Source organism: Galeopterus variegatus, unplaced genomic scaffold (genome assembly GCF_000696425.1).
Source record: "Galeopterus variegatus unplaced genomic scaffold, G_variegatus-3.0.2 Scaffold1102, whole genome shotgun sequence".
NCBI lineage: Eukaryota > Metazoa > Chordata > Mammalia > Dermoptera > Cynocephalidae > Galeopterus > Galeopterus variegatus.
The window spans coordinates 192,888-199,853 of record NW_007727213.1 but is presented as its reverse complement, the minus strand read 5'-3'; the positions used below and the strand labels follow the sequence as shown (position 1 = coordinate 199,853).

General features: G+C 45.3%; 1 pseudogene; it reads right to left on the bottom strand.

The window, feature by feature from the left end:
• Window positions 1-6,764, bottom strand: part of LOC103592170 — a 71,291-nt pseudogene extending 64,527 nt beyond the window's left edge.
• Window positions 6,765-6,966: the final 202 nt, after the last annotated feature.

Sequence of the window (6,966 nt, the reverse complement as noted above, 5' to 3'; positions counted from 1 at the left end):
CATATGAACTATGAGGCAATGGATAAATTCCTAGAAAAATACAATATACTAAGACAAAATTAGGAATTAATAGAAAATCTGAAAAGACCTATAACTAGTATGGACAGTGTATTAGTCTGATTTCTGCTATTATAATAGGATACCTGAAATTAGGTAATTTATGAGAGAATGAAATTTATTTATTACAGTTCGGGAGGCTGGGAAGTTTAAGGTGTGGGGGGCACATCTGGTGAGTGCTGCCTTCTTGGTGGGAAATCTCAACAGAGTCCCGAGATGACGCAGGCAACCACATGGAAAGAACAGCCAGAGCCAGAGTTAACATGCTCACTTGCTCTTCTTATAAAGCCACCAGAGCCACTGTCGGATAATCCACTTAACCACTGGCCCATTAATCCTTGAATGGAATAAACCACTTATGAAGGCATAGTTCTCACAACCCACCCATCTCCTAAAGGCCCCACCTTTCAAATACCATATTGGAAATTAAGTTTCTACATGAGCTTTGGATGGGAAAAACACTCAGGCCACGGCAGACAGTAAATCAAAAATCAAAAGTCTTCCATCAAAGAAAACCCCAGAACCAGATAGCTTCACTGGTGAATTCCATCAAACAGTTAAAGAACAATAAATGCAGATTCTTCTCAAACCAGCAAACTGAATTCAACAGCACATTAAAAAGATTATATATTATGATCAAGTGGGATTTATCCCTGGGATGCAAGGATGGGTCTACATACAAAAATTAATAAATGTAATATGCCACAGTAGGAGAACAAAGGATAAAAATTATATGATCCTCTCAATACATTCATAAAAAGTGTTTGATAAAATTCAATACCCTGGGTTTCTGGCCAAGATGGAGGAACAGACAGTCCCCAGCATCACTCTCTCACACAAATCAACCAATTTACAACTACAAAAAAGCAACAACAGCCAAGCTGGGGCTGCTAGAGCTCAGGGAAAGAGGAGGAGGGTGCATGAAGGCAGGAGAAGCCATGATGAGAGAAAGAAAAAACCACTCTAACCATTTTGTGCCACAGCTGCTTTAATGCTGGAGCTGCTGAGTGCCTGGAGCAGGAGCCAAGGAGCTGACAAAAGCCACAGCTGTGCCCTTTGGATGAAGTTGCTTGGAGGTGGCAGGGGAGAAGAGGGTCTTGGTGGCCCCCAGGCCAGCAAGACCACTACTAGGGTTCCCGTGGACCCACACAGGAGGGAGGAACCACAACAATTGAAAAAAAGGAGCCACTCAGAGGCTGGTGAGTCATCACAAGGGACTGGCACATGGCCTGTCCCATGAGAAGTATATGCAGCATGAACAGTGGGGGAGACAGGCCCACCAGGGGAACACTGTGGGGCACAGCAAGGACAGCTGACTGTCACCCCAATCAGAGAAGGACCACTCAGAGGAGACTGGTCAGGAATATAGAATTGCATGGGGTGTAGTTTGATGAAAAGACTCAGGCCCAGATCAGAGTTTCTATACAACCCAGGTGCACCCAGTCTCTGGAGAGCCGGAAGTACCTGTAAAGTCAACCATTAAGGCCTGAGTTGCATGAAAAGCCTTCGCTAGGGAATCAGCAGCAAAGCAGCAATTTAGCTAAACCACACAGCTCAAGTGCTGGTCCCCATAAGAATTTCCCTCATTTTAGAAGTAAGCAAAGGACAAAAAATTAGCTCCACCCTAGGCATACTGCCAGCTCCTTGGGGCCTGCCCAGGGACCTGAGGTATGGAGCCAGAGATTGGACCCCCCCCTCCTCCCACAACCAGGCACACCACCAGCACCTCAGGGCTCACCCAGGGACCTGAGGTACGGAGCCAGGGAACAGACACCCCACACACAACCAGTCACACTGCCAGCACCAAGGAGCATGCCAAAAACATCATCTCTGTGCGGGTGGCCCACCACAGCCACCACAATAACTATGGCTGCTCTGAAAGTAGCTAGAGACCACAACCACCACGCAGATGGTCCACCAGCCACTGGAGTGCATTGACACAAGGAGAGTCACCAGCAGAGGCCAAAGAAAAGAAGAGGATGTCTCTCTCCACAAAGCCGGTTTCAGAGTGACAGAAGCAGCATCTGCTCTATGATAATACTGGGGGACCTGAACACATCTCTCAGCATTGGACAGATCGTCTAGGCAACAAATTAATAGAGTAACCATTACTCTTTCAGAGGGAGAGAAGAAATCTAGAGTAATTAGAGGGGGAAGGGAGAAGGAGATGGGGAGAGATTGGACAAGGGGTGTAAAGAATAAGTACAATTTTAACAATATATATATGCTAGTAATATTGATTTGATCAGCATATGTTAATGTTGAACCCCCAAAATATGTATAATCAATTATGATTCAATAAATTTTTTTTTAATTCAATACCTTTTATGACAAAAACCCTCAACAAACTAGGAAGAGGGGAAAACTACCTCAACATAGTAAAGGCCATATATGAAAATCCCACAGCTAACATCATACTCAATGGTGAAAACCTGAAAGCTTTTCCACTGAGATCAGGAACAAGACAAGGATGCCCACTCTCACTACTTCTATTCAACATAGTACTGGAAGTCCTCACAATTAGGTAAGTAAAAGAAATATAAGGTATCCAAAATTAGAAAGAAAGAAGTAAAATCATTCCTTTATGACATGACACAATCTTATATAGAGAAACTTTAAAGAATTTTATAACTTTAACAGTGAGCAGTAATATAACTGCTATAACTAATGTAAAATAACTTTTAGCAATCATAAACAAATTTAGTAGAGTTTCTGGATACAAAATGAACACAGGAAAGTCAGTTGAATTTCTACACACTAACAGCAAACTAATTGAAAAAGAAAATAAGAAAACAATCTCATTTATAACACCACTAAGAATAAAATACTTAGAAATAAACTTACCTAAAGAAGTGAAGCACCTGCACAGTGAAAACTACAAAACATTGATGAAAGAAAATAAAGACACAAACAAATGAAAAGATATCCTGTGTTTCATGTATTTGAAGAATTAATATTGTTAAAATATGCATGCTATTCAAAGAGATTTACTGATTCAATGCTGTTGGGCCAGATCACAGACCCTTCTGCCCTGTCCTGTGCAGGTCCTGAGCCAGGTAGTCGAAAGAAAAACCAAGCAGTTGCCAGCACAGTGGACGTGCTTTTATTCTTCAGATGTTAGCTCCACTGACCAGCAGTTCATAGTCGCTGGCTTCCATACCTCCAAGTGTACCTGCTCCTACATAACTTGTTTACAATGGATGTGCTGAATCGGACCCAGCCAGATATGAGCCAAGGGGGCCTGACTAGACTGACTCTGCTTTCCTCACAGTCCACCCCTTCAGGGCCCCCTGGTGTACAATCTATGTGATCAGAATCTTCCACGATGTTCCCTCAGCAAGGATGGCTGACCCTTGCATCCGTATAACCTCCGTACTTATCTTACATTTAATACACCTTGAAGTTTGTCTCCAGAGCTCTATCCTTTCAACTATTAGGTATGAAAACCCCACCCATATATATGTCCAGTTAGCAGTCATCATTGAGGTGATTTTCCACAGGAATCCTGCAACCACACTGGTAGGAAACTCAGTGCATATTCAGCAAGCTGACACATTGACCACACAAATGTATGTATGTGTCCAGTTGACTCTGGTGCCTGCAGCCACAATACTATGGGCAAAAAGACAAAAAGGTTATTGACACCAATAGAGGGGGTTCTCATCCCTCTGGCAGAATACATGCCAACTTACCATCCTGGAAAGAATGGATGCAGGAATAGGTGCTGTGGCTCCATGCAACAGAGCCTCTACTGGAGAATACCTGCCCCTGCAGGGTCTCTCATCTAAGATCCTGACTGTCAGCCATAACTGCTGTGTCCACCCCTTCAGGGATGGGGGTTGGGTGGATAGACTTAGTCCCTTTTTCAGAAGACCATTATACTGTTCATTATACTGTCGTATACTGGGTGATACGACACGTAACTTCCACTGAATGGACAACTGCGAAGTCCATTTCTGTACTTCATGTCCAGTAAAGTGGGTTCCATTATCACTCCCTATGACCAGGGGCAGACCGTACACAGCTGTAAGGCTATTCAACACCTTAATAGTGCTTACCTGGTCTGGGGCCTTAATAGACCATACAAACAGAAGACCAGTAGCTATATCAATGGCTGTGAAGATATACCTGTAGTTCCCTGACTTTGGCAGTGATCCCACAAGATCCACCTGCCACCATGTTAGGAGCATCCTCCTCTTGGGTTTTCTGCCTATCTGTATGTGGCACCCAGCGAGCCAGCATATCCACCCATCAGGGGCATTCTTTCTTAGGTTTATGCAGCACCCAGTGAGCCATTAACCATATGGTCTTGCAGCCAGCATGCTGCATTTTCCAATGTAGCTACCCAGCTATATCAGCTGCTGGAGCTCTCTCTAGCCATCTCACCTTAGCCAAGGTATCGGCTTCATCATTTCCTGGACTGGCTAAAGGGAAATGTCCTGTGACATGGAAAAGACTCACGTCCTTTTCATGTCCTAATTCCCATAACTTTTGCCACATGGCTTGTTCCCACAGAGGTTGGTGACCTACCAGCCACCACTGATACTTCCAAGTACATATCCAAAGGGTAAAACCCTTATATATGACCCACTCATATTGTTCCAAATGACCTAGTAGCATTGGAGCTGCCTTGGTTAAATCCGCAAGAGAATCAGAGGTTAGTAAGACATCATCTGTATAATGAAACACTGTAACTGTGCTGGGCCTAGTCCATCTGGCTAGGTCCCCAGCCACTAAACCATGACAGATGGTTGGGCTATGCAGGTAGCCTTGCAGAAACACCTGAAAAGTCCAGTGCCTTCCTTCCCAGGGTAAGGAAAACTGATCTTGGATGTCAGCCAAGATCAGGATAGAGAAAAAAGCATTTACAAGGTCCAGTACATAATGATAAGTTCTTAGTTGAGTCATCAGCTGATCCATCAAGTCGTGAACTGAACGCACAGCTGCGTGCAAAAGAGACACTATTTGTTCAATTCCTGATAGTCCACAGTCATCCTCCAAGTCCCATTGGGTTTTTTCACTGGCCATACTAGGGTGTTAAAAGGACTTGGTGCAGGACAACTGATGCCAGCCTTCTCCAACTCCAAGACAGTGGCACCTATCTCTGCAGGTCCTCCCACCAAGTGATACTGTTTCAAATTGACCACGCACCTTGGCTTGGGTAATATCTGTGAGTCATGTTTAGCCTGTCCCCACAACTCAGGCTTCACTGTCTGTATCTGCAACAGAATTCTCCAACAGTCATTCGCAGGTGTATCCTATAAAGTACATCTATACCCAAGATGTATTTGGATACAGGAGATACATCCACAGTGTATACATGAGGGATCAATTGTTCAATGCTCAGTGGCACAGCTTTGACTGTAATAGTCTGTCCTCCATAACCACCAACATTCACTGTGGCCCCTGGAAATTTATCATGGTTGCCATGTACGAGGCTACATTCTGTGCCAGTGTCCACCAACACAAACACATGTACATTTGTCTCAGACCAATGTATTACCAGTTCAACAAGAGGCCTCTGGTGCTTGTCTGCCCCCAAAAGATGAGCACCTCAGCCTGATCCCTAGCCAAAAGAGAACAGTCCATCTACCTCTGCAGAAGTAGCCATAAAGTCCTTCAAATATACTGGGCATACCTTGCCACCTGTTTCCAGATGTTTGGTGAAACACTGTTTGGGGCAAAACTGTTGCCACAAGGCCAACAGGACCACATTTGCCTGCCAGTCAATATTTTCTCTATCAACTCCTGCCATAAGCAAGTCAAACCACATCTGCATGTGACTGGTCTTGCTTGGTCCCGTCAAGGTAAACTCCCAAGCATTTCTTGGGGATTTAGTCTTAGCCACGTTTTGAACCCCTTTCGTCTGTCTCCTCCCTTCTGCTTCACCCAGACTGGCCATCACAGCCATCAGTTCATGTATAGGATGACCAATGTATGGGGCCAAGATAGCCACCAGCGACCCAAAGGAAGTCAATAGAGCATTCTGTAGCACTATGTCCCTCGTGCTGCTGGTGGAAAGTTCATCGTCTGGGCCATGGGTGTTCACATTAAACATGGACTGGCACATCCCCAGCTCCTGAATTACTTGGCCCAGCTCGACACATGTTTGCCATTTACTCAAGATTTCGGGCAGTTCTCCAGTGTTCACCCATATGGTCCGGATAGCTGCATTCACCCATTACATCAAGGAGTGGTTATCTTGTCCTGGTGTGTATCTGTGGCTGTTCTGTAACCACTGCCTCAGGGACGGATGTGCAGTGATGGAAGCCAAATTTCCATCTCCTCACCAGAGCACATCACACCATCCACCCCTAGGTCCCACAATAGTAGGGGCCAAGCAGCTAGGGCTTCATTTTCTGATGCACAGCAGGTCATGCAAGAAGACACACAGGCTCTCCAAACTCACCCTCAGGATTGTCATCATCTTCAGCTTCAGGAATGGGGGTGACTGGTAGCTGTACTTCATTCTCCAGCATGTCTGCCTTTTGCTGTGCTGCCTCATGGAATGCCCAGTCCATACTGGCTTGCAATACAGCAAACCACAACCAGTCCATGCAGCTTGCCATTCTCCAGGACTCTTCATCCTTCACCATGGAGCTCAATACCCTGAGAGCTTCCTCTATGCTCTCAGGGCACCCATCCACTTCATCCCATGTTTCCAGTGGAGCCCAAGTCCACAGGAACACTGCCACCAGGTACCACATGATTGAGGGCAGCCACATCTCCTCCCCATCCCAAGGGGCTCATGGCTCCCTTACCTGCTTATCCTGCCAACTACGCCAATTATCAGGCAGGATGACAGACCCTTCTTCCCCATCCTGTGTTGGTCCTGAGCCAGCTAGTCAAAAGAAAAACTGAGCAGCCACTGGAAAAGTGGACATGATTTTATTTTTCAGACATGAGCTC